The following is a 25,588-nucleotide window of genomic DNA, read 5'->3' as shown; positions in this document are numbered from 1 at the left end:
AGGATATATAAAAATCAGTAATAAGCTAAGCTACCTCTTAAATCGTGGTAGCCAAAACGCCAAAGAATTACACAATGTAGTGTTTTTCTTTTTTGTCTAAGTGAACATATTTCTCTAGGTCATCAGCAGGAAGCACTAATATACACCTCAGGCTGAGGATCTCACACTGTAGATAAACACCAACTCTCATATGCTTTAATAAAATAATTTGCCAAGTATGTTATGAAAACAATTTATACACCCATACTCGAGCTAGTTTAGTAGAAACAAATAATTTCTCTGATAAATTACCCCCAAAAGAAATGCACGAAGGATGTGTCATTAATACTATCATTACTGTGGGTATAACAACCTTTGCAAGCAATACTTGATTTTCTGAAAACGTTAGACGATATAGCTCCAAGTGTTCGATAAAGAAAGCTTGGAGTCAGTGATAACACCAGTTGTTGTTAAATATTAAGAATCACCATATCCTACTGGATTAGAAATAGGGTGCAAGGTCAGAATAATGATTAATAGCTATTCAAGAGTTCAGTTGTAAAACCCACCAGATAAGCGTTTACTGAATTATTTTACCTACTGAAAATATTGCTACCTCTGCATTTGGTGGAGTGGATAACAGCATTAAAGTTATCAATATATGCATATAGTGCATATATTGATACATATATAATATATAATATATGATATATATTATATATATATAATATATTATATATATTATATATATATATATATATATATATATATATATATGTATATGTATATATATATATATATATATATATATATATATATATATATATATATATGTGTGTGTATATATATATATATATATATATATATATATATATATATATATTATTATATATATATATATATATATATATATATATATATATATATAATATACATATATATATTATATATATATATATATATATATATTTATATATATATTATATATATATATATATATATATATATATATATATATATATATATATATATATATATATATATATAGAATTTACTTGTCACATTTTATCGTCCACATTTGTAATAGTTACAATGCCCTCTTAACTTCTCGAATTCTTCGCGCTTTTTTGTCACTACAAATCCTTAAGATCCAAGTACAAGAAATATGAAGAGTTTATGATGTCCGGTAGCGGGCAACGAACCCGTGGTCAGGTCGACAGCGTGGCCTCGTTGTGATTATGGGACATCATAACTTCTTCATAATAGTAAGAGAGCATTATGGCTCTTACAATTACTTATATATATATATATATATATATATATATATATATATATATATATATATATATATATATATATATAGAGAGAGAGAGAGAGAGAGAGAGAGAGAGAGAGAGAGAGATTCTTCTGAAAACAGGATATGTCTCAAGTATGAAAGGTCTATTTTGGTGGACCAACTTCCACCCTTTTCAAGGAGTTACACTATCAAAATATATAGTGGGAGATATGCCCTTAGGTGATGCCTGGGGTTACCGCTAAGCCGACGTTGGTTCTATTAATTGTCTTAATAGGATTCATAATTGCCTTAAGGAAGATATTCCATTGGAAAGGTTGATCTATTATCTTGTTGTTTTATCAGTGCAGATTCTACCATCTAACATTGGTATCGACAGCTGCTCTCGTATAAAATTTGGGATGAGTTCCAATCCACGGTTTGGTTCATGTTATTTATACGATGGAAAATTGCCGAACTATGTTGAATTAATCTTTCCGAGAGAGATTTTCCTGTGAAACCATAGTATGACTTATCACAATCCCTACTGGGGATTTGATAAACCCCTATATTTGGAAATTGGTTTCTGCTGAACGTTGATTAAGGATTTCACCGGTGTATTCAGATATGTGAAAGGTTTTGGTTGGCCTAAGATTTGTGTGATCTCTCATAAATTATCTATGTTAGGGATTATGATTTTGTTTGTGTATTTTTCCTATTCTTTGTTTTTTGTGGTTTTATAAAAAATGCACTTTGCTTTATGTATGACTTTTTCTATCATGTGCTTGGGGTATTTTAACAAGATAAGTTGATTTCTAATTGTTTCAAGTTCTTTGTTAAGAATATCTGGGAAGCAAATTCTCAGGGCTCTAAGAAATAAGTTACCTGCTATGCCAAGTTTAACTGAAATGTCATGATAGCTGTAAAAATGTATGTATGAAAGTAACAATGTCACTTTCCTGAAGGCAGTGAATTTGTAGTTGTTACTAGTTCTGATGATTAAGACATCTAAAAAGGGAATTTGGTTATTGTTTTCCCTTTCTACTCTAAATTTTGTGCTCGAGGCCAAGGAATTTAATTTTTTTAGAAAGACATCAAAATCCCCCCATTCACTTTTCCAGTATATTAAGATGTCTACATAACGAAGCCAAATCATATCTGCATGTTTGATAGGCTTACTGTTTCGAAATACTCCATTTATAAGTTTGCTAACGCAAGACTATATGGACTACCGACTCAAAAAAAGCTTCTGTATAGGAAAATGAAATTCTTGGCGAAAATGGTTATTATTCATGATGGGTAGCGTAAAAGCAGCTTGAAATATTAAATTTCCGAGAGAGAGAGAGAGAGAGAGAGAGAGAGAGAGAGAGAGAGAGAGAGAGAGAGATGGATGCAAGGAGTCTGAGGCAGAGGTTAATTCCCATTATAAGGTTTCAGAAATATTTTGAATCTTCTCATAAATTAAACACTTTAAGCCTCTCCTCTTAATGTGAGACTTTGTCATCTTAACAGCTTGAAAAAATGCTCTTAATGTGTCATCAGGTAGGAGGAAATACATTAGCATACCAGACGTCCAAAAGATAGTGATACATCCAGCGTCTATTTCGTTTTGTAGGTAACGCTGTGAACGAAAGTTAATTTAAATTCCTCTGAAGACCATCAAAGTGATTAATGTGATGTAGTCATCTTCGGTATAATAAAATGGGATTCTTGGTGAGTGCGTATATTAATTTATTCATGCTCATACTCCAATATGACTGTGCATAAAGACATCCATGAATGTTCTGGTATATATACGTCTGTCGAATAAAGTAGACTCCGTGGTCTAGTACATTTAGAAATACTTCCTTGATGAGCAGAAGGATAAATCCCTTTCAAAGGTGAATAGTGCCTACAGGGTACTTCACGCCATGCACTGTAGGCATTGCTAAAGAGTGTTTGAACCATCCCTTCGGCCCCTAGCTGCACCCACTATTTAGCTTTTTACTTTACATCAGTTGACTCTTCCTTTCTTCATTCTTGCTGTCCAGTCCCTCTAACTAATTCCTTCTTTGTGCAAATGTTAGTTTTGTTCCGAGTTCCCCACTGAGGTGCTTGTCCTTTATCTCATTTATTATCTGGATCTCTTAATCTTGCTGTTCAACCACTCAAACTCCCTCTTTTCACTGCCATAAGCACTTGATGGTAGACAGCGGCCCAGTGCTCGGCTTGACAGACCAAATTTCATAAATCAAATTCATCAATAAGAAAGAGGGAACAAGAAGCCAAAGATACGCTTACTATAATATAAATAAATGTCAATAGAATGAGCTTAACATACTTTTTAATTTAGATTTATTGTAAGATTTAAAATATACTATATGAAGGAAACAAAACATGGGTATGTTAGAATTCGTAGGGGAAACGTGACTGTTTTGCTGTGAAAATTAGGCTGACACAAGGTGTGTTATATCTCTGATCTTTTTCATCATCTAGAAGAATAAAACTGAGTGATGCGAATAGTCTTTGAAAGGACACTAGAAGGAGGAACAAATTTATGCGGAAAGAAAATACATTGTGAATGTATTGCAAATGGGTAATGATTGCATATGTTAAACTTGAGGATAGCGAGGAGAAATTTCAGCAAGACTTACGTTATGAGATAAATGGATAGTTGGAGCATGGGGCATAGCGTAGAGGTGAGTCACAGTATAAGTGGTACGAATAAAGTACCACGATGAGCATAAATGATAGAGATGAAAATTGTCTGCCTATTGTATGCATGGAATTTACATAAGAATTGTTGAGCCAACTCTCCTTCGAAGAAGTTAAGTATACATGTTGAATATATATGAAAGAAAGGGGTTTAAGCTGCTGAGCGGAGGCCTCTGTAGTATTATATGTGGCTTATTGTCAAAGAGCGTAATATGAAGATAAGTAAAATGGATAAAAACAAAAAGGTGAACAGAAATGAAAAGGTAGATCCCAGTGTTTGGAGAGAGTTATGCCATGTGGAAAGAGGGAAGGGAACGTTTATAAAAAATGTATCCAATACTTGGGAGGAAGGAGATGAAGACCTAGATAATGCTGATTTTTTTCTTTTTTCTTAAGTAAATGCTCTCAAGATTCAGGGAAAAAAGGTGTGTGCAAGATATATGAGAATGGAGCAGTGTGTCCGCATAGCTTCGTTACACTGCTGATGAACCTTCCATCCAGGTTTAAGAAAGTTAAAGCTTTAAAATTTTCTACAGTCGGTTTATCAACGATTCTTCGGTTAAAACATAAAATGCAGCTGATATATTCCTGTCTTTGCTAAGGTAAACAGCTTAAAGTCTATATATAAATGTGTGTATACATATATACATATTTGTGTGTGTGTGTGCGTTTGTATTTAAGTTATTTTGAATTTACACAAGTATACCAGTACCATAAAAGAATACGGCAATATGCTTTACTATGCAGTGCATGAAATTATTTGAGATTAATTATACATCATAATTGGATATATTTTAATGGAGTTTTACAATGTGCAGAGAAATTATATATCTTAAAGAATTTGCTCTTTTTAAAGTATTATTCAGAAATATTTTTCCCAGGGTAAATCAAGTAGTCTCTCTGACCTTACATTTTTACTGGCCAGCTCTTTCAATGTATTACCAAAAATTATAACTGCTTTGGTTCAAAATTACAACAAAGTCAGTGGGCTAGACTTAGAATTAAGCTTATGCAGACTGATAATAAGACTTTTGCCTTTTTTCTTTGATTTATTGCGTAATAGCTTATATAAATACCAGCACACAATATACCACCGGATAGCCAATTTATCGCAGGTTTGCCTATTCTAAATATTTTTATTATATCTTGCATTCTACTCTTGGAAAAAGTGTATTTTCCGCAGATTTGAAATTTCTGTTTCCAGACAAATCTGAATTGTCACTGGCCTTTCATCTTTATGCTTTTATTTTTCTCTATTTCAGAAGGTGCTCTAGATTTTATCTGCTCAGTTTTAAGATGACCCACAAGATCAGGATCCAGACTGGAAAATAGATTTTCCACAGACCAGTCGAAGAAAATTCTTGTTAAACTGAAACCCGGTAAGTTGCAGTTTTATTTACCATGATATAATCCAAAAAAAGTGTATGTAGAAGCAGACGCACATGCACATACATACATACATATATATATATATATTATTATATATATATTATATATATAATATATATATATAATATATATGTATATATAAGCATCATACGAATACCATACGTGCAATACTTGTTGTTATAAAATAATTCATACGAAATGTTACACCATTATCAAAGACAAGCAAATAAACAAAAGAGTTAAGGTTTACGCCTTATTAACAGAAAATCATAAAGCAATGCGAGGAAACTCACACGTTATCCAGAATACTAGGCAGTGATTATATTATCAAGAAGCCAAAGGAGCTCCTTTTCTTTGAGGGTGTAAAATACGCAGCCCAAATTCACGCCTGATCTGCGACATGGCTGAGCATTTAAACAGCCCGCCCTCGAGAAATTAAATCGATATCTTTCAGAATGTACTACTACAGGGTTCCCCTTCATCTCTACTGTACAAACCCTTCGACCTGTGATCAATCAAGCTTCACTTGACACGTTTTTCCTCCTCAAAACGACTACGATGAAAGTGAGGCAGTAACTGAAAAGAATAGAATAAAAGCTATCGCCACGCGACAAGCGAATTTATATCGTTGAGTAGGTGATATAACTAACGATCGTATGCGTAATGGATTCAGTATGAAGAGTTTATCACAATACAACTTTTCACGCTTGAAAAATAAAGCCGAACTAAACTTGGAATTTCAGGGGGGAGAATGAACGGGCAAATGGTAACTTTCAGACAGTCATTTTTTTTCGATGAAGATATTTTTCGAATCCCTTTACTATACCATTACCTGTTTTTCCGTTTTTATAAATAAATTCCTCTCCACTGACCTTTTTGCAGATTGCAAAAGGGATCCTTTATCGTTAATAGGGCACCAGAATTTTTGCGTGATTTATCACTTGAACTTTTAAAGACAATGAAACTGCCCACGCCTGACTAAATTACAGCCCGACACAGCGTCGAAAGTCGTAATAACAATGTTCAGTGCTTTACAAGAAAGTTTCACTTCGTGAGAGAGAACCAAAGATAAGAGAGAAGTTGAAAACGAGAAAAATATATACCTGCAATTTTCTTTTGAATCTCCCCTTCATACGTGAGTTGCAAAGATCTCTTCATTTCTCTCGTGCTGATTAACGTTTTACTAACAAATATTGCACCTGGGTTAACAAAGCATTGCTTGGCTATACGTTCTATAAGTTTATTATTGCAGACCGGCACCTTGAGGGGAGAACTTAGATCACAAGAGGCATACTGTACTAGGAAGGGGAAAAGAGGGAAAAGTGAAAGGCAGTAAAACTAACATCAAACTCTCTCTCTCTCTCTCTCTCTCTCTCTCTCTCCTCTCTCTCATACACACACACACACACACACACACACCGTCACTCCTCGCCTACTTATCCCTTACCGGCTCATTTGTTAGTCTTTTCCTTTCAGTAGTAGGCCCATTAACGGACTTTTTTTTTTCTTTCTTTATTTTTTGTCTCTCCTCTCTTTACAGAATTTTCCTGGGCTAAACTTACTTGTAACTATAAACTTCATGTATCTGATGAAAGGAATCTTGGAAAAAAACAAAAAAAAAAAAACTTGATTTTTCATATGGTTAAGTATTATACATTTAAGACTATGATTATTTATTAGAAAAACCCTTTTGGTAATTTGCATAACCATTCTATTTTAGCTTCCATTTTATCTCTCTCTCTCTCTCTCTCTCTCTCTCTCTCTCTCTCTCTCTCTCTCTCTTTTCCTTCACAATTTCTCGCCGGAACCCAAGAGGCGTGACGAATGTGCCGGGAACAGGTGGGCACCGCGTGGCGTATAGAGTATTTTAGGGCCTGTTCTGGGGGACCCTCGAACATGTGGGACTCCTCAGAGGGAGGAGGGAGGCCAGCCAGGAGCCCTTCGTCTCCTAGAGGGCCTTTCTTGCACAAGGTGACGTATGACTGTTTACACGGCGTGAGGACATGGATGTATATATCAACGGAGCGGGTGGGATACACATTGCATCTTCTTCAGAGTGGAATGAGAATGTGAGGAAACTGTCAGAATCACTGAAGGGCGAAGAATATTTCTTTGTTTCATGAAAGTTCCGCCCCGAGCCGAGGGAGGGGAAAAGAGGGGAAAAGAGGGGTTCGAGGGAGAATGCGTGAGGGAAAAGGGACAAGAAGCCTATTTTTATTATGCCAGCCGAAATACAAAACCTTAAAGTAGGCCTACGATGGTTGTTGTGTAGTTTTAGTAATGGTCGTAAAAGGGATTTGAGATGATTTTCATCTTCGACGATGGAAGCATGAATGCTTTTATGATGTTATTGAAATATGATTTCTTGATAAATAAAAACCGATCAATAACAGCTGAACACACACACGCACACACACACACACACACACGCGCGCACACATACTCATACACACACACACATATCACATATACTATATATATATATATATATATATATATATATAGATATATATATATATATATATATAAATAATTATATATGTATATATATATATATATATATATATAATATATATATAAATATCCCTGTGTGTGTGTGAATCCAATTCGCTCTACCTCGGAATTAATATATTTTCATGTATGTTAATCGAAGGAGAATTCTTTAGTTGATTTCAGTGGCGTTACCAAGTCGGTAACATCACTTAAGACCTGATTTCTCCTATGTGCGCTGGTTCGAATCCATGAGAGGACGAAATTATTATCAACTAAAAAATTCTCTTTCGGTTAACATATATGAAAATATATTAATTCCTAGGTAGAGCGAATTGGATATTAAATGACATTTGTTGGTTAATGCATACACTATATATACTTATATATGGGCATGTATGTATATTTATTTAAAGTAATATACGGATATAGAATCCTGCTTCAGTAGTAGCAGTAAGTGATAGTTTAGCAAGATGAAAATTGGTAACAAATAACTAGTAATCATAGTAGTTAAAAATAAAATCACCGGGGTATAAAAATGGTATATAATCAAAGGAGGAGATGGATATATCTAATGTTAACGAATGCCAGTCACAATGATAAACAGAGTGAAAGAGTATAGCGGCATTGACACATGCCAGTGTAAAATAATTAGAATAGCAATAAGAATCCTGTTTGCTGCTGTAGCCTAATTTTAAGACTCATCTAGACTGCAGGACGAAGTATCGTAATTGTAAACAAAAAGAATGTGCAAGATCATTTTCAGGCAATAATTAAAAAATGGATGATATAAACATCAGAACATGTATATCAGTTCATCATTATTAGGATTAAGAAGGCGAATATAATAACAGTGGTACATTATATGTAAGCTGTACGGTCAAAATACTTTTCGTGCTCTTATATTTTCATCTGTTGAAATTTCTCTTTACAATTTATTTCTATTAAAATGGAGCTTACATAGTGTCGGATGGTCAAAATGTGAATTACAATTATAAATATGAAATAATCATGTGTTGAAGTTCATTTATTTAATAATAATAATAATAATAATAATAATAATAATAATAATAATAATAATAATAATAATAATAATAATAATAATAATAATAATAGCATCAAGGAAATAGATACCCTAATCCAGACTGTAAGGATTGTATCTGGGGACATCAGGATGGAGTTTGGAATAGAAAAATGCGCCTTAGTCAACATACAAAAAGGCAAAGTAACGAGAACTGAAGGGATAAAGCTACCAGATGGGAGCAACATCAAACACATAGATGAGACAGGATACAAATACCTGGGAATAATGGAAGGAGGAGATATAAAACACCAAGAGATGAAGGACACGATCAGGAAAGAATATATGCAGAGACTCAAGGCGATACTCAAGTCAAAACTCAACGCCGGAAATATGATAAAAGCCATAAACAACATGGCAGTGCCAGTAATCAGATACAGCGCAGGAATAGTGGAATGGACGAAGGCAGAACTCCGCAGCATAGATCAGAAAACCAGGAAACAAATGACAATACACAAAGCACTACACCCAAGAGCAAATACGGACAGACTATACATAACACGAAAGGAAGGAGGGAGAGGACTACTAAGTATAGAGGACTGCGTCAACATTGAAAACAGAGCACTGGGGCAATATCTGAAAACCAGTGAAGACGAGTGGCTAAAGAGTGCACGGGAAGAAGGACTAATAAAAGTAGACGAAGACCCAGAAAATATACAAGACAGGAGAAAGACAGAAAGAACAGAGGACTGGCACAACAAACCAATGCACGGACAATACATGAGACAAACTAAAGAACTAGCCAGCGATGACAATTGGCAATGGCTACAGAGGGGAGAGCTAAAGAAGGAAACTGAAGGAATGATAACAGCGGCACAAGATCAGGCCCTAAGAACCAGATATATTCAAAGTACGATAGACGGAAATAACATCTCTCCCCATATGTAGGAAGTGCAATACGAAAAATGAAACCATAAACCCACATAGCAAGTGAATGCCCGGCACTTGCACAGAACCAGTACAAAAAGAGGCATGATTCAGTGGCAAAAGCCCTCCACTGGAGCCTGTGCAAGAAACATCAGCTACCTTGCAGTAATAAGTGGTACGAGCACCAACCTGAGGGAGTGATAGAAAACGATCAGGCAAAGATCCTCTGGGACTATGGTATCAGAACGGATAGGGTGATACGTGCAAATAGACCAGACGTGACGTTGATTGACAAAGTCAAGAAGAAAGTATCACTCATTGATGTCGCAATACCATGGGACACCAGAGTTGAAGAGAAAGAGAGGGAAAAAATGGATAAGTATCAAGATCTGAAAATAGAAATAAGAAGGATATGGGATATGCCAGTGGAAATCGTACCCATATTCATAGGAGCACTAGGCACGATCCCAAGATCCCTGAAAAGGAATCTAGAAAAGCTAGAGGCTGAAGTAGCTCCAGGTCTCATGCAGAAGAGTGTGATCCTAGAAACGGCACACATAGTAAGAAAAGTGATGGACTCCTAAGGAGGCAGGATGCAACCCGGAACCCCACACTATAAATACCACCCAGTCGAATTGGAGGACTGTGATAGAGCAAAAAAAAAAAAAAAAAAAAAAAAAAAAAAAAATATAATAATAATAATAATAATAATATAATAATAATAATTGAGCCTAAAAATAAATGAATGTCAAGCAGTAAAGAAATAATGAGGACAACACATTTTTTACTTGATTGAATCTCTTCACAACGTGACGTGTTGTGGATCAGTGGGTTCCTAAATTTTTGAAGTCATGGGTAATAAAGAAAAAACGAGAATTCTTGATTTAATACCGAGGTTCCATTGGAATTATCGTCCTCATTATACCGTTAATTCAAGCAACTGTCAATATATAATATATATATATATATATATATATATATATATATATATTATATATATATATATATATATAATATATGTCATATCACATTACCGTGATTCATATACAAACATCGAGCTACAAACGTCCTTTAATATCTTTATATGTTAACCTATTTCCTTCTAAAGTAACAACAAGCGTGTAATAATAAACTACAGACCTAGTTCACACAAACCGTTTTACAATCTCCAGGTAAATATGGTCGGTCCATCGTTGCGACATAAACATAGTATCACTTAGGCAAAGGCCAAATTGGACACAAGGATTTATTACTTCCGTTGGCTCTCTCGGCCTCTTTGCTGACATCGTCACTTGTCCTACCAGAAGGTTAAAGTATGCATTCTGGGACGATATCCGTAAATCGTGTGTTCCTATTTTTCTCCAGTATTATTTGCACAGTTTATATATATATATATATAATATGATATATATATATATATATATAATATATGTGTGTGTGTGTGTGTGTGTGTGTGTACATAGATATATATATATATATATATATATATATATATATATATATATATATATATATATATATATGTATATATATAATATACATATATATATATATATATATATATATATATATATACATATGTATATGTACACTTATGTTCCAGCGTGTTTTTCGTTCTAATTAATTTTTATTATTATTACTCTTATAATTAAAACAGTAAGTGTCGAAGTATAGTTTAGTAATCAAACGTTGATATGATTGTAAGAGAATGAGTTTACTACTTTAACCTTTATTAGAGTAATATTGGTAAACTATTTTATAATTCTATTAGCTTTTTCTTTTCTTTTCTTTTTTGCCACAAAAGACGCTGGGTTCGTTTTGGGTTTGTTCCTGGATGAAGAAATAATACTAGTAAATGTAAGCATTGTCAAAGAAATGAAGTGACGGCCATAATACATTTTATACGGCTAACCACGTCAGCGTTTGCATTGAATTTACTCCAGGAAATTAAATAAATCTCATTAAAGCACCATCCTGCAAAAATGAAATCATTGAAATACAGGGGAGACGGAGAAAGAGAGGAACGCACGTCAAAGAGATGACGGCGTCTTTGTTCAGAGAGATAAATGTCACGAAAGGCAACGACGCTGAGAGAGGAGAATGACAGTGAAAAATACTGCAATAGCTGCAAGTCACGGCGTCCAACATTCGAGTGGGGCGTTACGACGCGTGACACTGATACCGACATTGTAAGGATGACAGGAGCAACTTCGTGACGACGTACATATGGTTCGTTGCGGTTCATTCGGTTGGGGACGAGAATAAATTTGCCATTCACCGTGGTATTAAAAGCTATAATTCAGGAGCAAAGTTCACTTTGGTTAGCTATTTCACTTCATGTTTTTAATTCGTTTGAGCTGCGATACTAACTTGCCAAGTGAGGTAGTTTCCACGTTACCACTGAAGGGAAGATGTGCTTGCGTGTACAGTTCACCATGAGAACACATCCAAAGCTTATGAAAAGCTATGACGAGGAACATTTACTGTTACATTGAAACAAGTTATCTCATTTAAGACGGTATGTATGTACGTATGAAAGTGTGCATGATTGTGGAAAATACTGAGGATACTTGGTACCTTAAAGTACTTTTCAAAGACGGTGACGAAGGAATGGTAAATAATGCCTGAAAATATTATAGATATATATATATAAAAAGACGGAAGAAGATAACAAATTAAATAAGAAGATTGTAACCAGTCAACACTTGTAAAATTACATGATAATGAAAATAAAAGCTATAGTTCAGTTAGAACATAATTAGCCATTTCTTTTATTAAATGATAACAATATTATCTTTGATGAGATCGTAAAACTGATTCTTGTTTAAGACGGTAAGGGTAGCGATGATCGTCATAATATTAAAAAAAATATATATATATTTTTTAAACCTTAGTAAACTTATCTTTGAAATGAATAGGTAACACAAGAAGCATGATTGCTGAACAAAGATTTGTTGGGGGTGGCAAAATAGTAAAAGAATAGCCAATGCCAACATGTCAGGGGAGGAATGAGAGGATGTTAAACGAGCAATATATATCAGGAGTAAATAAATGTGTCTGCTATGGAAGTGTTGGAAGTGCGCGCTTGAGTAAGGAGTCTGGTGTAGACTTCATTTCAGGAAAGTATTATTTTATTGCTCAATGGTTATTAAACAGATTACACTGGAGAATATGAAAAGGAGAATTCTTTTTTTTTTTCATAATTAAAGATTGGATGCTATCAATTCTGGCAGAGTAAATTTAGAGTAAATACACAATACTTGAATACATGACAAATAAGATAAATGACACTTCAAGGGAAGCAAACAAGAGAACTTCACAGTAAAGAGAATGCTAAGCAAGAGCAAACTTCGGCGCAATCGAGTTTTGTGTACAGCGTATAATCAAGAGCACCGAAAACAGATCTTTTCTTTGATAGTAAACTAAAAGATATAAGAATTAGCTTTATTGCGGAATAAAATTTAGATAACTTTATAGGGTAATAATTCGAGATAGAAGTACAATTCTTTTAAAATTCATGAATTTGACTGAAATTTCAATAACATCGGATAACCATGAGTGTCAGAAGGTTGATGTGAGAGGTGAACAGGAAGTGCTAATTGGTTAAGGTAGGTCACTACTTGAGGTAGTGGTTAGGCCATGCAGGAAGGTTGAGAATAAGACTCAGTCAGTTCAGTTCTGGTAGCACGAGTGGAAGACGATGAAAATCCAGAAAGAGCTAAAGTTAGAGAAGGAAAGGTCATTAACATGGAAAACCACAAGAATGAGAATGACTTCAGGGGTGAGTGGTGTGGTGAGCTTAGCAAAAATGTTATAGAGGAATAGTCTTCATTGTTATGTTTCATAAACAGTTTATCGTTAGCAAAATTTCAGGATCCTATATTTTTATGGATTAGAAATAAAATGGGGTAAAAGTTGCAGAAATCTATCAATTTATAGTAAATAATTCATTTACTGATTGGTATATTTCTTTGGATGGAAAATCGATTAGCGTTTCAAAGCAGAGCTGTTGAAGACTGTAGATGTTGTTACGCTAGACAAATACCTGCAAGATCAATCAAGCTCTCACTATTGTCAACACCATAGGGGCACAAAGAAGTTATAGCTCTCTCTCTCTCTCTCTCTCTCTCTCTCTCTCTCTCTCTCTCTCTCTCTCTTTGTTGCTAGCAATAAATATGTTGGAAAGAAGGAAGCTATGCATGTCACGTAACGTACGTTCTCTGGGCAATGGAAATATCTACACCTTTTGTTTGCAAAAAATACTGGGAAGAGATAAAATGCTTTTATGCCGAGCAAAACGATTTACTTGGACATTCAATATTAAGAATTTTAGTTCAATTTTTCTCAAGTTTTACTTTATTTTTCTTATTTTTTCTAATGTTGGAAATTTTGCAGCATTTGCCACTTTTTTTAACAAAAAACGTGATTGGTCCTTATTTTATTTCCAGCATAGCGATCCCAATTGCATAAAAAAATGGATGGGTGGTGAGCTTTAACAACACGCAATAACAGGAAGTTGTTCAAAAAAACCGGAGATGGCTATTAAGTGTAATACTGTGATAAATACATAAAACCAGCGATGGCTTGATTTAATGGTTTTTAAACATCTCAGATGTCGCTGAGTGATTATTTCACCATCGCTGGGACTAGTGTTGGATCATATTTTTTATGCCTTTTTTTTTTCTTTCTTTTTGTCAACAGCGAAAACAACCCAGCAATAATGTCATTAGCAGCGAAGAAGATAATAATGGTTATATTATTATCTTCTTCGCAAAACACCGATGACGAGTGAATCAATTCAAATCTTCTTAACGAAGTTAAGAAACAGACAAAACTCACGAAAATGCAAATTTACTGTGATAGAGGTTAACATTTTCAAACAAAACAAGGAAATGGAGACGCAACTTAGTGATATGCAAGCAATCCATTGAGGGGGAATGGATAGAGATGTCATGAGTATATGCAAGCATCAGAATTGCCGAGTTAGGATTGCTTAAAATCCTTTCAAAACAAACTGGAAGATGAGATTCCAGTGCCTGGCTTCAAGCCTAAATCTCATATTCCAACAAAGATTTTACACTTTAGTAAATTCTAAGGGGTAGATACCTGCTACAGAGACGAGCAATAGATTAAAATCAAATAAACTATGCAAAAGGGACCAAGACAACTATTTTTTTTTTTTTACAACGTCCGGTTGGTAATAAAGACTAACTCTATTGCCCCATTGATGGTATCAATAGGAGAAGACACTTAAAAGAGAAAAGATGGTTACATTCGAGAAATCTTAGCTGTCTATTGGGCAACGATATATCCTGGTCTGTAACGAAGTAAAGGAGCAGAAATTACGCTGAAAGGTCAAATATCGGATATGCATAATTTAAAGTCTTACCCAAACTGGTTTCAGATTACGTTCAAAAGGGGCATCACACACAATCATATGATTTTTATTGTTGTTCTTGCATCATATATTTCTGATATCGTTCCATACGGTTATATTCAGATAAAAATTTCTATTTGTACTCTTTTACCCATATACATAGCCAGTATCGGAGTGATTCCGAATATTAAACGCTCGCTCATGCTTTTGTTTATGGACGTAAAAGATGGAAATTATCTCTCTCTCACTCTCTCTCTCTCTCTCTCTCTCTCTCTCTCTCTCTCTCCTCTGTGTGTGTGTGTGTGTGTGTGTGTGTCTTGTCCGGGAGGTATTTTCTGCCTTGTACTTCGACATAGTTAAACTGAGCGAGCTTTATTTACCTTAATTTTTATTTACCTTACTAATATTTTCTTTACACTTCGCAAATAGATCCGAAAATAAAGTTTGTTAACAAACATTTCCTCCTGCCTTATTTTTTTTTTCTTTTTTGCCCTGTTATTTCTTTCTTAGAACTGATTCATTGCTATGTGCGTGTGCGTGCGCGCGTTAGTGTTTGTATGTATATGTGTGTGTATGTGTATGTTATGTGTGTGTGCATTTTAATTTCGAAAAAAATCCTATTCGTTGAGGAATAAGTTTTGTAGTGAATAATATTCTTATTTTCACTGCTAAAGTTTACCATTTTGTACGTAGGCCTATTTAGCCGTAAATAAGTATGAATAAAAAAACTGGGATAGAATATAACGTTAAATTAGTTGTGGACGTCTCGGAAAATGACCATTTCAGTGACTCCACAAACATAAACCTAACAGATGGCCGTAAATTCGAGGCCTCCAGCAACTGGCGGTCAGAGCTATTGTTTTTTAACCCTAATTTGGCCTCTTACTAACGCTGCCCCCCATCCCCCTGCCCACCCCCCCCCCACTAAAAAAAATCTGTCCAACTTACGTAATCTCTCCAGACCCCATCCCCCGAAACAACAAAACAAGTACTCTAGATTCCCCCTTAGCATACGTCCTCACCACCGGCTCTGGAAACCACAACGATAACGACAGTAATAATAATTGTTTTCAATCTCCTCCTTTAGGAGTAATCGCAATCCCTACTCCCACCCCCACCTGCGGTCCAGACCTAAAAAGAAAAAAATATTAATACGTAACGACCTGAACATCAGTCAGAATGCGGAATGGAAAACAGTCAAGCATTAACCGCTCCCAGGAGCATCTGGGTTCTTTGTCAAAAGTGCAGTATCCACAAACTCCCTTTGTTTGCCAGAGATTTGTCTTTCCTCTTTGACTGTCATATCTACAGTGAAATGGCAGTAAAATTCCAATAATTGCAGGTGTACGGCTTTTAATCCTCCCCAAAAAATCGAGATATTCCGTTTTCTTTCACTCATTCTTGAAAAACGGGGCGAAATTAAATAAATTCGGCTCATCAGCTATATAGAACACTATTAAACGCTTCATAAATCCCATCCTCATAGAATATGCCTAACGTAATTTTCATTTTTCAAATTGCTTTTTAATTCAAGTTTAAGATAAAATTCTCTATAAGACGAAGTAAAGATGAAATTATTAATTGAATTAAACCATTAGCGATCGAAGTTCTTTATTGGAAAAGGAAAGTAATTATATCTTAGTCTGTACTATAGCTATCAATCACAAATATTACTATTCATCTCATCTATTAGTAATTTCGTGAGTTAAAAGGTAATTTTTGAAATTACTAGTAAGGGAGTGTCTAAGTCTGAAAGAGTGTAGTTTTAATTGAAATATCAAAATAGTAAAATGCCACAAAACAAAATTAATTTCTTCTAAAGATAGAAAAAATGTACACCGGAAATGCAAGAGAACCAGATGAAAATGGTTAAGCGTGGAATGGTGACGTTATTGAACCTAGAGATGCAACACTGCAGTTTTGCATATTCATGAGTGTAACGAGTATCCATATGTGCGCAAAGATAGTGAAAGATATCAAAGAGAGAGAGAGAGAGAGAGAGAGAGAGGAGAGAGAGAGAGAGATGTTTAAGACTACTTTCCACGTCATAAAATAATATTCATCATGTTGTCACCTGGTTGTTTGAACCGATTTATGTGCTGTTACAAATGGTAATGATCCTATATTAAGAATATTGATAACGACGGAATAGTACTGCAAGGTTCCTTTATCAAAATTCAATGCCTTCTCCTACAGATGTTTTCTCTGTTGAAAAAATATTTTTTTTAGGCTGTGAATATGGTTGGTGGATGGTTTATTTTTAGCAGGCGTCATGCCTCTTCCTACTCAACATTTGTGTATGTGATTGGTAGTTTAGTGTGGTTAGGTATTGTTGTGTATAGGATGTCTAAGGAGAACCTCTAGACTCGTCCAAACCAACCCAGTATTTTAAAGAATCTGATCATGCTCGGTATTTATGGTTCGACTGAGGGAACGCTAAAAAAAAAAATAATAAAAAAAATAAATAAAAAAAATAAAAACTTAAAGGAGCCATAGAATCATGACAGTTAAATGCTTCTTTGTTCACTGGGTACTCAGGCAATACTTATATAACTAACCTAGAATGGGGTTTCGCCATTTCAGCTGTTATTTTCTCAGATTTCTACATTATGGTGAATAATGTCCTAGCTTAATGTTATAGTGTTATGCTATAGCTTTAAGTTGCCATTAATACAACGAATAATTCACATAATTCACACATGAGAAATTATGAAACAAAGTGGGTACTAGAAAATCAATTTTGAATGCAATAAAACAGATCAAAAGATAAAATAAAGAAGATAAAGAAAGGTGGAATACTAGTGAAGCAGTTCTGTCAATTAATGAGAAATCAGCCTCCGCAGAAGGAGATGAGCGTCTGGGTGAGTAAGTGAATAAGTGTTCACTAACATTTTCGCTGTTAGTGAAGGCTCGAAACTTCTCCTTTCCGGTGTTTCATGCAATAACGACGATGAAAGCAAAATGAGGCAAGAAAATAAATTAACGCGAGGATACACAAACATCCTGCCGGATGTTTCTATTCATCATTCGGGGATCGGAGGGAGGGATAGAGGGAGAGAGAGAGGGAGGGAGGGAGGGGATCGCGTTTAATGGGGATTTGTCGGTAAATAAATCAGAGCTTAAGTGTTGCTCCGGCCCTTGTTTACGATATCAGAGACCATGAAGTGATTAAGTAGTCAATCTTCGGTGATAAATGGTTTCGAGATTATGCCCCAATAAACACCGTCAGGTCTAAGGGTAAATTGCTTTCCAGCGAATTTACTGAAACAAAAAACAAGAAAAGTCTCTCTCTCTCTCTCTCTCTCTCTCTCTCTCTCTCTCTCTCTCTCTCTCTCTCGTAGCCAAAATACCCACGCACATCTGCCTATAAATGTATCATTTCCTTTAACTCAAAGTCATTATGAATACACTATCATTCTAGGGGCAGGATATAAGATTCCTCAAATATCCTGAGCGTCGGCGACATCCTACCCGAAGGTTTTTACCACCGCTGGACGATGACGAAGGGATTTCGTTACATCGAGATTGATAACGGATCTCATTACCTTATAATATTAGTCGGATGCCTTTAAATGCAGGATATCGATTCCCTGCTGCCTTCACGGAAACCAGCTTATTGGGATTATCCTGAAACTCTTCTGCAATGAAATATGAGAAACGCTCTAAATGTCCGTGTTATGAAGCTGAGAACGTGATGCGTTGAGTCCGGGGTTAGGGATCTGTGGGGAGGGATGGGCTTGGTGGAGGAGCTGGGGCCTTAACTAAAAGCTCACGTGACTGCTTGGGGAATGTTTAAAGGAACTGGTAAGCGTAGGAAAGGAAATATTAGTCTTCTTCGTTTGTCTGTTACTAGAAGAGTTGGTGGCTGCTTTTATCTATTCCTTATACCAATAGCCTGAACTTCGTATGGAAGAATTAATAAGGTATTTCAAATAAACAGGATGTCAATTTTTAATGAAATAATGAATTTCAAATATTCTCATGATAGGTGGTTTTAATGTACCTGAATTTAGCTTCCTAAGGAAAAGGAAGAAAAGTTGAGCTAAACTTAGCCATCCGTACAACAAACAAAAAGTAGGAGGAGTTTTCATTGTTGACGTCAGCTGAAACTTAGAGGGCCGCACTCAAAGACAAACGTAAGCCTAACCGAATGCTAGAGATGACAGAAGAAGAGACCAAAGTAAACAAACAAAAGAAGATAAAACGTAATTTTTATTTACCGCGACTCCGTTGAGCAAGTTGCTGGCATGCCAGAACCATCCGAAGATGTGAAGAGCACAATCTGTTTGCATTTGCTCTCAAAGATTTGTTTGCTTTTCTTTGAGTGCTCCTGAATTCCCAGTATTACTTGAAATATCCAACGACATGTAAATGACAATCTCAAAAGGCAGTTGAACTCTTGACCCAAGGATTAGTTTACAAGTATAAGTTGTCTCGTAAACTTGCCATCAAGTTCAGATAAAGCTTCTTCTTGGGCATGGATACTTTAAAGGATAGTTTGCTGTACACTGACATTCACACACAATATACTTATTAAGTATGTGTGCGAGAGTGTGTGTGTGTGTATCAAATGCTTGTGTCATACCTTTCATTACAATACAACGTGTGGGTTCAAATCGTGGTTATGTAGTAACATTTTCTATATAATTTAGTCGTGAGTCAATTATATTTAAGGTAAAGTGAAATTTTTACATGTTTATGTAGTATCATCCGTAACATCAATAATAAATACTCAAATTATGATTTGTTCATATGCGGCCCAAGATACAAGTACTACTATGGAATATATATAAATATATATATAAAAGGCAATTTCTGTATGTTTGTCTGTCTGTCTGTTTGTTTAATTGTTCGCTATGCACACCCAGACTATTAAAGCTAGGGCTACCAAATTTTTACCTTAGACTTCCCTTCCCTTCAGGAATGTTGTAGTCAAAATCCGAAATTCGAGGTCTTTTCTAAAGGGGATCATAACTCCTCTTTTTTCATACCCCCTCATTTTTTTATGATTTTCAGAGTTAACATCTATGTAAAAATGTTTCTATTGGTACAATCAGGCTCCCCATAATATGGGGCCATAAGGTCCCCTCAGTTGTAAGGGGTCAACCCCCCTGGCAATGGGGGCCCGAGGATTTCCCACAATATTAGGAGCAGGCAGCCTACGACCTTTTGACTTACCAACTAGGACAGAAGGGGTCATAGCCCACTTACTGCATTCATATTTGGTACCATGAGTTCACGTAAATGTCTACAAACGCATTTAACATCAATATTAGGGTGTCGCAACATGGGACGCTTGCCGCCAAAATGCACTGGGGAAATCCTTAATCAACGTTCAGCAGAAACCAGTTTCTAAAGACGTAGGAGTGTATGAAATCCTGTGTATGGATTGTGATAAGTCATAATATGAATTCATAGGAAAATCTCTCTCGGAAAGATTAACTCAACATAAGCGCTCAGTTATGTAGATATGGACAACAAAGTTCTGAAATGTTCCATCATGTAAATAATACGAACCATAGTATGGATTGGAACTCATCCCGAATTTTATACAAAAGCAACCTGTCGATACAAATGTCAGATGGTAGAATCTTCACTGATAAAACAAAAAGATAATAGGATAAACCTTTCCAATAGAGCCTGGGACTCTGACCATAAGTATAATATCTTCCTTAAGGCAACAATGAAGTGGATTAAAACAATTAATAGAACCAATGTCGGCTTAGTGTTAGCCCCAGGCATCACCTAAGGGCATATCTCCCACTATATATTTCGCAAATGTAACTTGTTTTGTCATTCACTATTTGATAAGGGAGGAAGTCAGTCCATGGAAATGTAGTCCATTGTGTGTGTGTGTGTTTGTGCATGTATAAATGAATAAATTAGTATACAAAGAAATAAATTAAAAAGTATGACCGAAGAGTGTAGGCTTTTATAAACTAATTTATTAAACCAAAATTCCTTCATAAATGCTAAAAGATATCTGTATTTTAGAGTTCTTCGGGGCTATTGGAGCTATGTGAAAAAAAATGTTACTCAATGCTACCAGAGGATTTTTGTAATAAGAAAAATATGGCAAAGATAATGATAAAGGTTTAAACATGGGAGAGAAAATCGGTTCAGCAAATATTCTGTACGGGTTTCTGAGAGATTTAAACCAGTTTTGTATATACCTGTAAAGTAAAAAATTTACAATTGTTCATCCTAAAATCGTCATAAGGTTATCAACGAATAATACAAAACAAGAAAAATACAATACTGGATGTATATTACTTCAGCCCATTACCCACATCTTCATATAAATGTAACCGAAATCTAATGAATAAATAATTCAGATGTTTTTTCGACAAGCAACCAACAGACACAGACGAATGCCAAACCTTCTCTAACTTTAATGTCGGTGGAAGTATCCAAATCGCATGCATTTTTCCCTTCTAATTTAATGGCCGTTGCTTTTGAAAGGAGGTGCATGTGTCTTGAAGCACGCCAATTAGTAGTTCTTACATCGTGACCTTTCACGTCTCGATACGGATAATTCTGAATCATCCCTTTATGTCTTTGGTACAAAATTAACCTCGTCCCATCTTCCACCCAATGCACACATGAAGGACGTTGCAGCTTTTGTTATGGCGGTCGCGGGTATCAGTTAGACAATACAGATCGTGAGTTGGCAGTCATTCCGAGTTTTAAATCTGCATGTAACAGACGTCAGAAGATTAAAATGCATGAACAACTCAAGTGGTTATATTTGCCAAATTGCCGGAGGGCGCCGTTATCTATTTTTATCCGAGGGTTTCTTTATACCGAAAAGGAAATAACATTCTGTGGTAATCCATCCCTCGTGTGTATAAAAAATGGACGGTCTTCTATGTTCTTGGAATCGAGTCCCTTTTAAGGGACCCTACGGCTATCGTGACCCAAGACCAGACGTGACTCCACATAAACAAGATTTGTTTCGGTTGAGTAGCGATACGCCGGCACAATGTTACAATGAAGGTAGAAATTATAATTAGGTTAAATACGGGGTCTGCAGTAGATTTGTCAGTCATCTGGTCGTATAAATGAGATGTACGTTTTAGAGATGAAATAAGGTAATACAGATTACCAAAAGACCTGTATTACCTTATTTCATTTTGTTTGATTGTGTACATTTAGATAAGAGCTGTTATATATATATATATAGTATATATATATATATATATATATATATATATCTATCAGATATATATATATATATATATATATATATATATATACTATATAGATATAGATTATATATATATATATATATATATATATATATAGATCTATATATATATCTATATATATATATATATATATATATATATATATATATATATATATAGATATATATATATAGATCTATATATATATATCTATATATATATACATATCTATATATCTATATATATATCTATATATATATATATAGATCTATATATATATATATATATATAGATCTATATATATATATATATATATATATATATATTTAAAACCTTTATAACCAACCGTTGGCGACGAATAATACAGCAAATTTGCTGGTTTATATAAAAATCTATTTTCTTGACTAAGATAAAATTTGAAATGGATTGGAGGGCTTCTGTTCATGTTATGTACCACAAACTAAAAGATAAAAATCCATACTCCTATTCAAATTGTATTCTTCAGAAATAAATTGCAATCTCATTCTAGCCTCAAGATGTAGCACGCCACAGACCCGACTGAATCAATCGACATTCAACCTGATTTAACCCTAACGGGGTTCAGAAGGGTCCGGAATGGGAGGGGAAAGCGAAGGACCTGCTATAACCCATTGTCTTATCATGAGGTCATTAAGATACCATCCCCACGAATAAGACACTAAGGAATGACCTTTTGTGTGTGGCGATCAGCGACATTAAGACGATGAGGTTATTCGATATTTCGAAGCCGTACTAATGCCACGAAATAAAACAATGGGTACCCGTTATTTTTTTTTTAAAACACACCCCTTGGGGATTAATGTCACGTATGTCATTGTCAGGGGTTTGATTAATGGAATAATGATAAGGGAGAGAGAGAGAGAGAGAGAGAGAGAGAGAGAGAGAGAGAGAGAGAGAGAAATTCACAAGTCTGCTCTCTCTCTCTCTCTCTCTCTCTATATATATATATATATATATATATATATATATACATATATATAAAAATAGAGATAGAGAGAGAGAGAGAGAGAGAGAGAGAGAGAGAGAGAGAGAGATAGAAAATTTACGCGTTGACGAGAGAGAGAAGAGAGAAGAGAGAGAGAGAGAGAGAGAGAAATTACGCGACTGACAGAGAAAAAGAAAAAAAGAGAGAGAGAGAAAGGAGAGGAACAGAGAATTTACGGCGCAGTGTACTGATTTTACGATAACATTTTGCAACATTATTAGCCACGCTCCCCTGTAGCAGTAGAAAATTAATTCCCCGCGTAATAATGACCGTGACATTGAACCATTAATGAGAAGAGAGAGAGAAAGAGCCGAGCCTACAGGCCAGAAGAGAGTAGGGAATGAGATATAGAGGGTTTGGGAGGGGGAGAGGGGGTTCCTTAAAGAGAACACGAGGGAATAAATACAAAAAGACGATAAGCATTCAGTTTACAGAGATATCACGTTGCATTATATGGGGGAGTAAAAAATAAGTCAGCTAAATGAATAAAAAAGAGAAGGAAAAAGAATCAATAAACGAGGCCAAAAAACAGAACAAAATACAGCCGGCGTAGTCGTGCGCACGGCAGACACTATAAAAGTTGCTAAGGTTTCCTGAGAACTGTAACGAGACACTGAGGAAGTGCATTGAAAGTTGTTTGGCAGAGGACGAGGAGGGAGGTGCACTAAAAAAGTTGGCAGTGGATGCTTTTGGAGATAAGGGGGAGAGGCATCAAGGTCGGCCGTGTTCATGAGGCAAAATACATAACACAGATGCGTGTTCAGTCTCAAGAGGCAACGTGCTTAAATAAAAGCAGTCTTGTGTTCAGGATCAAGCACATATCGAGTAAAACCAGTCATTTCTCCAGAAGAAATATATCTGGTTTGTTCACTTATGAATATAGGTAACGATTATGATACAATACGTAGTCATACTTTAGCAAGCAAAATTGGCTTGTTTATTTGATTATCTATAAATGGAAATATTGACTATGGGACAATAATGTGATTTTTTTTAGTAAACAAGATTAGAATGGAAAAAAGTAGATTCATTACGAATCAATTAACGATCTTCTGAAGTCTGCACGAAGGGCTGCCCCAACCTTTAATAACCTGTATTTTTTCCACAAACAGTCACGCGAGATAAATCAAATCAGGGCGTCTATGGGGAGTGAGAGCGGGTAACTTTACCCTGCGACTTAAATCAATTTTAATTAGAGAGGACTTGGAGTCCTGTCAACCTCCGCTTCGACAACTCTTGGGCTGAAAGTTGAACCTCGGGCTCCGTTTCTCAATATAGTCTTATGATCTGATCCTAATAACGAGTTCTTTAAACCGCTAAGAAGGATATAGGAGGCTCATCTTCATTGTTTGTGTACTGCAGCATTACAGATCAAACGTACACGTACACAGTTTATATATACACACACATATATATATATATATATATATATATATATATGATATATATATATATATATAATATGTAAATATATATATATATGTATATATATATATATATATACTATATATATATATATATATATATATATATATAATATATATATATATATATATATATATATATATATATACGTATGTGATATATTATATTATATATATATATAAATTATTATATACGTGTATATATTCACATATATATACATATAGTATATATATATATATACGTATGATTATATATATATAATATATATATATATATATATATATATATATACACAGATATATACATATACGTACATATATACACGTATATACATAATAAGTATTATTTGAAACGAGGAGCTTTTAGCCTTAAGGCTCTTTATGTCTCGCCCTACAATCAAAGACAGCAACTTATTTCAAGACTCGAGGATGCCGTGTCCGGACGGAGGAGACGTCTATCAGCAGCAGCACGCAAAGCGGCCACAATTGTGCAATTTGAGTGGCAAGGGTCAGGGTCAGGAAGGAGGACAGGGACTCGCTTTATCAATTTGGAAACCGCGACAAGAGACAGAAGGCGTTGGGTTACCAACAAGATGTTGAATCGAATCTTTCATTCGGAGGCTGTGAGCTGCTCTGCTTCGCATCAGTATGGTATAGCTGGGCGCTTCGCCTCAGGCTTTTTTTCAAGCACACTATCAAAGGGATGTATACATGCACTGGTTCATCTTAAATCCTCGTCTTACACAAAGAAGTCTGTTTTTGTGTGTGACATAACGTAAAAGGGCCGAATTTAGACTAGTGCT

The 25,588-nt window shown here is 35.1% G+C and overlaps 1 protein-coding gene across 1 annotated transcript in view; it reads right to left on the bottom strand.

Moving 5' to 3' along the window:
- The window catches only part of LOC135215655 (protein artichoke-like), a 42,537-nt gene that overhangs the window by 12,043 nt on the left and 4,906 nt on the right, over nt 1–25,588 (bottom strand). The window lies entirely within an intron of this gene.

Source organism: Macrobrachium nipponense, chromosome 5 (assembly GCF_015104395.2).
Source record: "Macrobrachium nipponense isolate FS-2020 chromosome 5, ASM1510439v2, whole genome shotgun sequence".
Lineage (NCBI taxonomy): Eukaryota > Metazoa > Arthropoda > Malacostraca > Decapoda > Palaemonidae > Macrobrachium > Macrobrachium nipponense.
This window is presented reverse-complemented; position numbering and strand designations above follow the sequence as displayed.